We start from the raw sequence: 12,213 nt of genomic DNA on the forward strand, positions 1-12,213 counted from the left end.
AAGCTGAATTTTTCTTCCTTTTTAATTTAGTTTCTATTTTTCACATGTAAAAAATGTCCTGAGAGTAAGAGCAGAGTTACCAGTTTCAATGTACATATGTTATTTGCTTCAAAATGAGGGTCTGTCTAATTTACTGTGATCTCTGAAATCTGTCAGAATGCAGCTTCTTTTTATTTATTTATTTATTTATTTTTATGTCTGGAAAACTAGAGTAAGTGGGAGTTTAGAACTGAATAGCATTAAAATCATTAATGTCTTAAACAGAGCAAACAGGGAGCTCTTGAAGGGGATTATGAGCTTGTTAAGGTCTGGTGTAATGTCATTACACCCTGGTGTAATGGCATTGAGGAAACAATATATGAATTTTAAGAAACAAATACAGTGGAAAAAAAAATATGCTGTTTTTATTCTGAAATCCAAATTACCCCATTTTTGGAGCCATATCTGAAATCACAGTTGGCCCAAATCAAGTTCACTCACACGATGCCTTAAGAGGAAAATCTTGCATTAAGGAATTAATTGATTTGCTTAGACTGTAGTGAGATTGAACCAGCAAGCCACTTCTTCCTATCTACAGCTCAGGTTGGCTCAGCAAACCTGTACTTTGAGAGAGTTTTACTAAAAAAGTGAAATTCAACTTGTTTGAGCTATTTCTGCAGGAATTAGTGTGAAATACTTCAGCACTGCAGCACTAGGAAGTATAAAAGGCCCAGGTGTATCCTTTACCTTTGGCTTTTTTCCATCTGGAGAAAACTTAATGTAATAGTTGCAATGTGCAATAATCTGTGTCTCAGAGGCCCCATTCTGAAATTTATCTTCCTATTCTCTGGCATTTAAATCTGACCACTACTTCCTGAGGAATTTCAAAGGGAAATGTTGAGGTGTTTGGGATTTAAGTGCATGCAGATGTCAAATTGCTTTTTGAGTTATATTAACAATGCTAATAGGAAAAAAAATCCTATAATAGAAATCACTGGAGATAAAGATTTTTTTCTTGTTTTCATATGTTTCCATTGAATTGTTGAAAAATACATTTTTGAAAGCTTTGCTTCAAACTGTAAACTCAAAATTTAAAGAGCTCAGTTTGGGGTGGTTTTTGTTTTTTAAAAGACTCTAGAAAAAAAGAAAAAAATCAAGCAAAAATAATAAAGCTTTTTTTTCTTCCTCCAGAGCTTAAATGTGTCTGAAAAGGGCTCATGCAAATTCATGATGGAAATGTATTTTTGCAATTGAAATAATGAGAACTCAGATGTAACCTATTTGTTAAAGGGATCTTGGAACTGTGGTGAACTCTTCATGGCCTGCAGGTGAAGGATGTTTGCTGGGGAACCCAATCTGCCAAGCCTTGAACTCACTTCTTTGTTTTGGAAAGGAACATTCCTAGAAGAGAAAGGTGAATAATACAGGGTCAGTTATAATCCCAGACCTCTGGCCTCACTTCTCTCTGCTAGAAAAAAGCTTTTGTATTTTTTCTTTCCCTTAACTTTTAGTTGTGAGTGCACCAAGGAAACACACCATGGAAAGGCTGGAACATGAAATAGTGGACAACAAATGGATTAAACTATTCAAAGCTGGGAAAATGGTGAGATCTCTGTTGTTATGTTTGTTTCTTCAATTGTTTTGCCACGTGCATCCAACCTACTCTCTGTGAACGCCAATTCTAGAGCTGGGCCAAACTCTGATGTTATTAATGTTTTGGAGATGTAGCTGAAGGTGCAGAGGGGACAAAACAGCAAAATGTCCCAAATCAGCAGTGCTGACTTCTGCTTTGGTGATGTCCCTCTGGAGTCTGCCATTTACTGTGATTTACTCAAAGCAATTCTATTTTATTTCTGTCTGCAGTGGCTTTGGATGCTAACCCAGAATTTTTTCTGACCAGACAGGTATTGTTGCTGTACCTGCTGAGGATAGGAGAGAATGCAGAGATAAGCATGGAAGAACTGAGTTGTGTAAATGAACAGTCATTACCCTGAGTTGTTCCAGTGGTTCTGTGATTTAATGCTTTTTTTTCAGTGATATTTATTTCATAGACTCAGAGTCTGGAGAGCAGAATTTTGTTGTGCTAGATACACCTGTTAAATGACTTCTAGCTCCCTTTATGTGTTATTTCAAAAAGGGGAAAATATACAGAATAAGAGGCTGGGGGAAAAAAAAAAAAAGAAAAAAAAAGTTTTTATTGCAGGATAGGAAGAAAGGAGGATTAAAAAAAAAAAAAAATTCAAGAAACTGGCTTATGCTAGTTGGCTGTTCATGTTAATCCTCTTTAATACATACGTGACTCCAGCTGGAAAACCTCTTGCATTTTTCAATCTGTTGAGGAGAAGCAAGCTTAGTGGCAGTCATGAGAACCTTTGAAAATCTCTAATCAGTTTCCAACCCCTCTGAGTGTCTTTCTGAGTCTGTAGCCTGACAGACTGGCACTGCTCAGAGTCCCAAAGAATTACTCACCATGCTTCTATGTATTTCAAATAGTCTGTTGTACCATGAGTAGTGGCTCAAAGTGACATGTTAGAAATTGATTTGTGGATTTTAATGCCATTTTTGAAAAGAGAATTAAATAGAATTTTTAGTTGCTAAAAGGAATGTAATAATTTGTTGCACGTGCCATACAAAAAAAACATACTCTGGAATTCCTTGATTTCCTTTGTCAAGATATTTCAGAGGAGCTTCTACAAGTCTTGAAAAGACAAAAAAGCATAATTCTGAAGGCTTTCCCACGTGGTGACATTAGAGGTAATACATTAATAATAAAAGAAAGGGATACAATAGATAATTTTCTCTCTTGCATTGGTAAGGTTGGAGTAGGTTCATCCATTGTCATTTGCAGTATTTATCCAGATTAATTTTAGATGTCTCAAGGAGCTGGGTTTTATTACTGTATATGCCCAGAGCTACAGACATGAGGTCATTTCTGTTGTTTTTTCTCTACTGGTTTGTAACTTAAAAGGGTTATCAGGGAATGTGGGCTGACTGAGGACACTCTCACAATGATGCCTCATAGGGTCTGATAGTATGGAGTCTGACAGTGGTTTTAGAGCTTAAAATAAAAATTTTACCTTTAACAATTCAGAAGGAAGACCAGAAAGCTAGGAAATAAAGAAAATGATCAGGTTTGGGGGTTTTTTTTCCACCACCATTAATTTTTCTGTATTAGCTAATCATAAAAACTGGAAAGAAGAACTGACTGCTGAAATGCTGGTACATGCTGAGCTTCACTGGACTTTATTTTTATCTCTTTGATGGTACTATACTCTCTTTATTTTACAAAAATTATTTAAACAGTGATCCATGGTGACTTTACTGATGCTTCCTTTCATATTTTAAGCAATGAGAGATGTATCCATCTGCAAGCACCAAACATGTCACTTAGCTTTTTGCAGAAATAAATTGAGAAGTTGGATTTTTTTGTGAATAAATGCTTCAGTTAAGTTGGATGCCAATAAATATTGTAAATGTACAGCAACTGAATGAAAGGTGAAACGTGGAGTATAGAGCTGAAAGATTTTTTTTTTTTTGCATTGTGAGTTTGGCATGAATATGTATGGGGATGTGTTTTGTCATACCAAAGTATTATCCTTAAATCAGATTTTGATTAATTGGTGCTGACAGACTCTTCTTCTTGCTTCATTCCCAGGTCTTACCTCGTCTTAATGAGTGCACTGGAAATTTTAATACAATGTTTTACAAATGCAAGTGTGTCAGTTCTGGTTTCATGCACAGTTTCTTTCTTAACTCAAAGCTCACCTGTAAAATTGACATATGCATGGAAATTTAAAGAAATTTGTTTTTTCCTTGTGAAATGATGCAGTGAGAGGGATGAAAAAGCTGGACAGTGAGACATCATAAACGGAAGAAAAACCTTTGGAGAATGTGGGAACCCTGTCCACAAATTCTACTGCCACTAAAATGCTGGTGCAGGCAGTAAAACCCAATGTGAATGTGGAATTGTATTTGAAATGATTTTTTTTAAATGAAACAGCAGTAAAACTGTGTCTGACTGCACTTAAATAAACCTTCTGCCAGGTGATATTTGAAAGATGAAACTTAGAGAGGGACAATATATGAATAGGAGCAGCCAGGCAGACTGAGGGAGTGGCCATCAATTTATGCACAAACTGCATTTTCACCATAATTAGCTGTCTAATTGAGCAGTGTAATTTAACTGATGCATTTAAACCTATGATTTATTTGCATGCACACTGCTTGTAACCTTTTCATAATGTTTTGCTCTTCAGAGTGGTGTCAGCCTCTTGAAGATGAGAATGTCCTTCCCATGAGCAGGAAAAAGAGCCAAAAGGAATAAATTGAGGAGCTCCAAATGCAAATAAATTTCTGTTATTCCAGGTCAGAAACTGAGTATGGAAGCAGAAAAGCCATGCATATAAAGTTAAATACTGAGCACAACTGTAAGCAGCATCCTAATTTCAAATACCAGAGATGAGGTATTGAACTTGGTGTTATGAGGTTACCAGGCCAAATGGCAAAATGTTTAGGTAGGGGCACATTCTGAACCTCAAATGACAAGGTACACTACAAGGTGATCTCTGAAATAGAGGGATTTTTACCTCTGCACTGATGTGGTGATGTTTTGCAGTCCTTGATAGCAAATAGTTCAGGTGTGGCTGTCTCTTTTCATATCTGACCAAGGATAAAGGCATATAATATGCCAGGGCTCTGGTAAAATATGCCAGAGAGTAGTCTGTAAACTGATTGTAGGGAAAGGAGACAAAAATCCCTTCATTGATATTTGCAGACTGCCTGGTGTGCCAAAATGTTCACCTTTTGGTTAATTGAGCACCTGGGTATTTGTTTTCAAGGAAAAAAGAAAACTGGTGCATATTTGGGTTTGTTTCTAGAATTTTTAAATTTGCTTCCAAGCTTTATTTGCTGGACAAAATAGTTATCAGGTTTCCTTTTAACCCAGTAAACTTTTATACTGCTATACCTTGTTATATATATATATATATATATATATATATATATAATATATATATATATATATTTGGTGCTGAGTTTTGAATCTGCTGTTTCAATCACAGAAACTGCCAACAGCCATATGAAAATCCAGAATATAGAGGCTGAAGCATTCCTGCTTTTTAGCTTTGAAATTACTTTTGCACTCTTGACAATTTCCCCTTATAAACTAAGTCAATGATGGCTACAGTTACAGAATGCAAAAAAACATGAAAAAATTTACTGCCAAAATAGAGAAGAAAACTTTTCAAACCAAGACTGGTAAAATTCCTGGCTTTTCTCCCCACATTTTTCTGTGCTCCCTACCCTCCCAAGTCAGTATTTATCAGAAGTGTAAATAAATGCAAGGCCATGCAAGAGGAAAAAAAAAATGTCCAGGTCTTGTAGCTCAGGGAGTTACAGCTTGCTTTCTAACAAGACTTTTGTCACTTTGGGATTTCGGGTCATTTGAGTTCATGGACAAGAGGTTGTGGATGAAGTTTTGCCCCTGGTGTCTGTGAGATGAGAAGTTTTAGTTGCAGTCTTCAGCCTAAGTGATTGAAAATTAAATTTGTATTGTTTGTTTAAATCAAAAGAAAATGTTTTGGCTAAGCAGATGATGCACTGGGCTGTTTGGAGTGGGAAAATTACTTCATTTTCAGAGTGACCAAGATAAATTCACTTATTAGGAGATCCAGAACTTAAATGAGTAAATTTTTTGTCTGGATAGATAAGGCTGAGGCAGGATAAGCTGACAAAATAAAATCCAAGCAGGGTATGTGGAAAAGCTCTCCCAGATCTTGGAGAGATTCTTGTGTCCCTGTGGCTCCTCTGTATTGGTGCTTCCCCAATACATGGCTGCAATGTGCCATACATGAGGAGGAAAGGAAATTTTTTCAGGAAAACTGGATTTTGTACTCTTCTTGGGGAAATGAACAGAGAGTCAAGAAGATGGGCAGAGGCTCAGAGCTTCATTTCTCATTTCCAGTTCTCTGATAGAGTAATTGTCAGGAGGTTCAATTTCTATTTTGTTGCCCAGTGTGCCCAGAATAGCTTTTGTCAGGAGAAGCAATATGAGAAATTTAATGTGAAATACATTCTGTGAAGTAAAATTCTTGACTCCTTTGACCTTTCAGTCCTTTGCACTGTGCTGCATGATGATGCCTCCATTCTGTGCAGATTAGCAAGGCTGGCTCTACAAAGAGGAGAGCCCAGCAAAAAACTCTCTGCTCTAGTTAATGTTGGCATTTTGGGGTATTTTAATTACTAGTGCCTCTTCTGGTTTCCCTTGATGATAAAGGAGCAAGGAAGCCTTTTCCATTTGGAAGGAGGGGACCAGTGGAAGGCAGAATACCTGTAATAGAGGAGTTCCTATTCTAATGATATTTTTCATTGCTGCTCTGCTGCCAGAGGAAAACCAGAAATTCCTGTCTTGAGCTGAGCTGACTCTGCACTGGAGGGAAGCACATGTAGAAGCCTTCAGATTATCTTAAGAAATGGCACCAGTGCCAAAAGCCAAAGTGGTAGCTGCATTTTCCTCCCTGAGGTTTTCTGCTTGGTTGTGCACTTGTGTGGCTCAGCTGGCTGGTCAGGTCCTGCTCCAATGTGCAAGGCTGGCATTGCCCAAGGGGCAGGCAGGACAATAAAAAGCTCTGGATTAAACAGCTTTGTTTGGGTGCAGGCTTCCCTGAGCCCTCTGGGATAAAGACCTGGATGGGAGAGGGAATTCTGCATTATTAATGGAGGTTCCCTGAGACTTGGCCATTCGTTGCTCCTTGGAAAAGTGCATGGGAAAATAAGGAAATTCTGAATGTCACCTATTTCAGTCCAGAATTTGGAGTGTGATTAAATGGGAGAAGAAGAGAAATGATGAAAAATTAAAATAAACATGCACCCAGTGGGAAGGGATAGCCCTCATGCACCAAACTCATTTCTGTCCTGTCTGAGGAGGTGCCTTTAAATCTATGTTGTTACCAGAAAACTGAATTGGGTTATGCTCCCCAGTTTCTCTGAAAGAGTTTAATAAATTGAAGTCAATAATTATTAATATAAAACATAGTTGGATGATTAGTGTGATCTCTTGTCCAAATAAATGATTTTTTTTTTTTTTAAAATTAAAAATAATTAAAAGCCTACTGTTTTAACCTGAATAGAAATGGATACAGGAGCAGGTCAAGTTTTCCCTGACTTAAATTTCTGTGATACTTTGACCTATTTCTGGTAAATGTACAGAGTGCAGCACCTTTCTGTACTCTCTCTCTGAGCTTTCTGTGTGCAGAAGGAGTCTCTTCCGTGGAAAATGACCATAGTCAAATTCATGAGCTGGTTTTGCTCAAGTAAAATTTCTGCTTTGACTCCTAAAGCTGAAGGGGTACCCTGTAATGGAGTTTTCTGTATACTCAGGATTGTATATTTAAGGGAAAGGTCCTTTTTGTGGGTGACAGGTTGTGCAGTCAGCAGGATTTCATTTTTGCTATAGACATGGCAGACTATGTGTGTTTTCTACGTGATGTATTACCTCCAAATTTCAGCAGATTTTGTGTGTGAGAGAGAGGAGTTTGGAGTCTTTTGGCCCATTGAGTTCCATACAGTGAGGGGCCTGGTCCCTCTGGAAAATTTTGAGCAATACTGATTATATCAGTTTATTTTAAGGCAGGATTTCTCAAACTGGGCTCTTAATCCTCTCCACTCTCATCCTTGAAGTGCAAGCAAAATACTAAAAAAGAATAAAACCCACTGTAGTCAGTGTTAAATGTAGGAGGGATGGTAAAAGGCTCAGCTGGGTGTATTATACACAGAAAGGGTTGAGCTGTTGGCTTTTGAGTGAAGCATGAATTTGAAATGGACTAGAAATCCATGTCACTTTTTTTTAGGGTCCTGGAGACTTGACTTCTGAGGCTCTGGATAACCTGGACCTCCTCCCAAATGTGGTAAGGGCAAAGAGGGTGGATTTCTGACATGGTAGAAATTTTGGACAAATTTTTAAGTCTAGGTTAGACAAGACAGTAATATCCTCATCGTGCCCATGCACTGCATGCATCTCCTGTACCCTGGCTTTGTAATTTCCTTACTAAATGTCAAGCAGCATGACAAAATAACTACATTTGGATAAGTATTATCTCTGAGGAATACAATGTGAGTGGGGAAAAGAGGAACTTCACTTTCAAAGAAGAAAGAGAAGCTGACCTCAGCACTGAGATGCTCCTCTCTACTGAGATGTGGGAATAATACATGGAGCTGTACTGGTGCAAACTGCTGAAATGCCTTGGCAGTGCTCCAAACGAGTGCCCTTTCTGATGGAGTTTTTAATACTTCAAGAAGACATAGTATGCACATTTAAATGCCAATAGAATGATTCCCTGTAGGATCCACAGGCTGCATTTCAGTGCTGAATTCCAATGACAATGTGAGTGAGTGACCAGCAATCACCAGTCAAGTTTTTTCTTCACACCCATGTGCTTTTGCTTTTCTGCAGTATAATCCTTTCTTGTCATCAACTCTGTGACCACTTCAATGCTTATTTGAGTTTCTTCTGTCCATCTTTCTCAATGAATGTGTTGTGCCATTGCTGCTGGTGTCAAAGAAGCCCTAACTACCTGGCAGCTTAGTGCCTGGAGCCTTCACAACCTCCTAAAAGATGCAGCCAAGGCTGCTTTGGTCTCCAGACAAAAATTTTCATTAACTGAACCAAAAGAGAAGTCCATAGATGCAAATATTGCTGCATCTGGTAACTGAGAGGAATGAGAAGGGAACTAAAAATTACAATTACTCTTGGGTAAGAGTGTGGTTTTCTGCTTCAGAAAAATCTGATGACTTCAAATGTGTGCTCCATCTAGACCAAGTCGTGTGCATTGGGAAGGGAATGAACTTGCTAAACCTGACAGGAAAGAAGGGGGAGTTTTTGTTAAGGATGAGAATAAGGAACTGAAGTTCAGATTAAGATAAATAAAGATTTTCCCATGGAAAATGGTTGGTAAATTAGAACTTTGCTTAAATTCTGGAAATCCCCCTTACTGTGATTTTGGATAGATTATAGCATCCTTTCAGTACCTGAAATGTGCCTACAGCAAAGCTAGGGAGGGACTTGTGACAAGGGCATGTGGTGATGGAATGAGGGGTAATAGCTTTAAACTGTAAGAGGGGAGATTTAGGCAAGACAATAGGAAAAAAAATTCATGTGAGGGTGGTGAGGCACTGGCACAGGTTGCCCAGAGGAGTAGTGGATGCCCCATCCCTGGAAGTGTTCAATACCAGGGTTGATGGGGTTTGGATCAACCTGGAAGGTGTCTCTGTCCATACAGGGGTGCTTGAACTAGATGGCTTTAAGGTCCCTTTCAACCCAAACCATTTTATGACTCTTTTGGTAACAGAATTCAGTGGCTGGATCTCTCTGTCACGACTATGAATGGATAATTATCATTAGCAGTTTTAAAAAAGAAAAGATTTGATTCATACTGGAAAACATGATTCACATAAAACACAGTATCTGGATAAACAGAGGGGTACAGAAAATGTTCTAGGATCCTGTTTCTTGTAGATGTGATACTGTATAAATTCTATAGGAAATGCAGTATCAGTGATTAGGGAGTAAATAGCCAAACCAAAATTTGGTAACTTAGGCATTTGTTGTAGGATTTCTTCCCAGTTTAAACTTTTTGTCTAGTGGGAAGAATTCCCATCATGAAACAGAGAAATGATCTATGGAAGGAAATGTTCTTGGTGATAATTCTGTCTCTCTATATTTTTAAAAATCCTAATATTTTTTTTTTTTTCAGAAATGGTGATTAATTCTGTTCACATGCCCAGCCTAACCTGAGACAGCTCAAGTAAAATCCTGACTCCCTGAAGCCAACAGCAGTCTTGCCATTGGGCCAGGTATTTGGCACATGCAGTTTTGATGGAAATTTACCCCAAGGTCTTGATTTTTTTGTAAGTCATGAGGTGTCTCAGTGTTTCCATCCAAGAGCTGAGAAGCAATAACACAGTGACTGTAAAAATTGTTGTCTCGTTCTCCTGGTGAGAAATGCAAACACAGAAAATGCAAGGATAATATTTATGTACAGCTTTGCTTAGGTTATGATTCCATATATCATGAATATGAAAAATGAGATGGTAAAAAACACAATCAAGCTTTTGCATGCACAGGGCTTCACTAAGAACTGGTTTTCTCTCTTTCTTTCTTGGTACCAATCACCAATGATTCTTGTCTGCTTGGAAAAAAAAAAAAAGTCAAGCTATTCAGCTGAAGTCATCATGCCTTTTGAAATAAAACTTCCATAGTGCTAAAAAGAGGTAGGAATTCTGAAATCCCCCACTTAGGTTTTTTTCTTTTCCAGCTGAGAATTGACTGGCAGCTATCAGCAAACTGGAGACAGGGTAACATTTAAATGTTTGCCTTTGGAACTGCTATAGTTGTCTGGAGTCTTCTTGGAACCAGAATTCTATTTGCTGACTGCATAGGCATGGAAGGTTTTTAATGAAAATTTTTACTGAAAATAAAGGAAATAACATTTGAATTGCTTTGGGTTTTCTTATAGGATTTAGTCTTTTTTTTTTTTAGAGCCTTGAAGCTGGATGTGTATTTCATTCCTTCTCATTTTTTGTTTTTCCTCTAAATATCTTCTTTGTATCTGGCACTAAGTGGAATGCAAAATAATGGAGTAAGTAATTTGTGAGACTCAGACTATAAAATAACACTCCCCCCAACATTCTCAGTAATTCCATTTTTAGCTATAGCTTTGGCCTGTAGAAGAGACAATAAGGAATTGTTTTTCTCACAGTTCTAGGCTTGCATTATGACTTAAAAACTTGTCCCATCTACTGAGATTTTTGGACACTTCATGATACTATTCTCAATGAACCTTTGCTCTCAAATAGTTCACAGATTCCTCCCTCCAGAGTGAGCTGATTCATTGCAGAAAGGAGCAGAAAATCCTCGGTCAAAACTTTTCATATGGTGATAATTCTGTCTCTCTCTAAAAAAAAAAAAAAAAAAAAAAAAAAATTAGGATTTTTTAAAATAAAAACGGTGATTGATTCTGTTCACATCTGAAGTGTGCCTACAGCAAAGCTAGGGAGGAACTAGCTTTATTATCTAGTGAATAAGTATTCTCTAGAATATTTATCTCCATGAAACAAATACTTTTAGGTATTTTGCCCTCACTTGGCATTTGAAATCACACTGCTGCCTTCCTACAGGGCTGCTCACAAACAACTCGGCATTATGCAGAGAAGATTCAGCTCGGTTTTCCAAACAACTTTTTCGTGCCATGCCACCCACACAAAAAACTTTGGGGCTTTCCTCGCCTCTTCAGTCTCGATTAACTTCCTTTTTTATTCCCCTGTCTCACGTCAGTGTGGCTATGTGTGGCCTGGAGGCTTGGCTTGTGACTCTTTGGATTTTCTTGATGCAATAAGCTGACGCTCAGATGCTCGGAAGGATTGTCAAGGTATGCTCACTGCACCTAGAAATTAAGGAGCTTTTGTGGGCTTGAGAAATGGGAACTCGAGTCCAGGCTTGAATTTTAGCTCCTTTGCTTTGCTGTATGTGTGGTGTAGCATTCCCACCAAGGGGAATGCTCTGGGTCTGTGTCTTTCACAGCATTCCCCAAGGGAAATACCAGCACTGTAGCTTCTTGGAATGGGAGATACAGCTGTGTTCAGGTATTTGGCACGAGCTTTCCTAGTAGGAAATCTGGGTGTGCCACCCTATCAGGCACGTTCAGCCTGTGAAACTCCATAGCATCATTACTCCTTGTCCTGCTGGAGTATTTAATTTGCTGGGGCAGTGCAGTGCAGCTGGCAGGGTATGATATGCACCCCATGAAAGGTCCCAGCAGTGCAGCTCATCCTGGTCGCTTGAATCCACCAAAGGCAGAAGGCAAGAGCCCAGGGACCTGGCTCCTTTGGCTCCTGGTTTAGCTCTTTGCAAGGTGGAGTTATAGGAGGACTCATTGCTTGGCCAGGAAGGATTTCTCTTTGAAATAGTGGGTGGGTAGCTCAGGGCTGATGGTGAGCTTCAAAAAGAGACCATTTCACAGGGTTGATGTCAGTTCTGCTTTAATGTGTTTTTCAGGAGAGGAGGGGGAAAAAAAGCAGAGAGAAACAATAAAAGGTTGTGCACAGCACCAGCTGCCATTAGAAGCTGGAGATTTATTTTGAGTGTTGGTTTTAGAAACATTGCTTTGAATAATGTCACTTGTCTAAAGAAAATTGCACTTTATACCTATTTGTTCAGATTGGATTTTGGGGGAAGAACAG

The sequence above is a fragment of the Heliangelus exortis genome, chromosome 10 (assembly GCF_036169615.1).
Source record: "Heliangelus exortis chromosome 10, bHelExo1.hap1, whole genome shotgun sequence".
Classification (NCBI taxonomy): Eukaryota; Metazoa; Chordata; class Aves; order Apodiformes; family Trochilidae; genus Heliangelus; species Heliangelus exortis.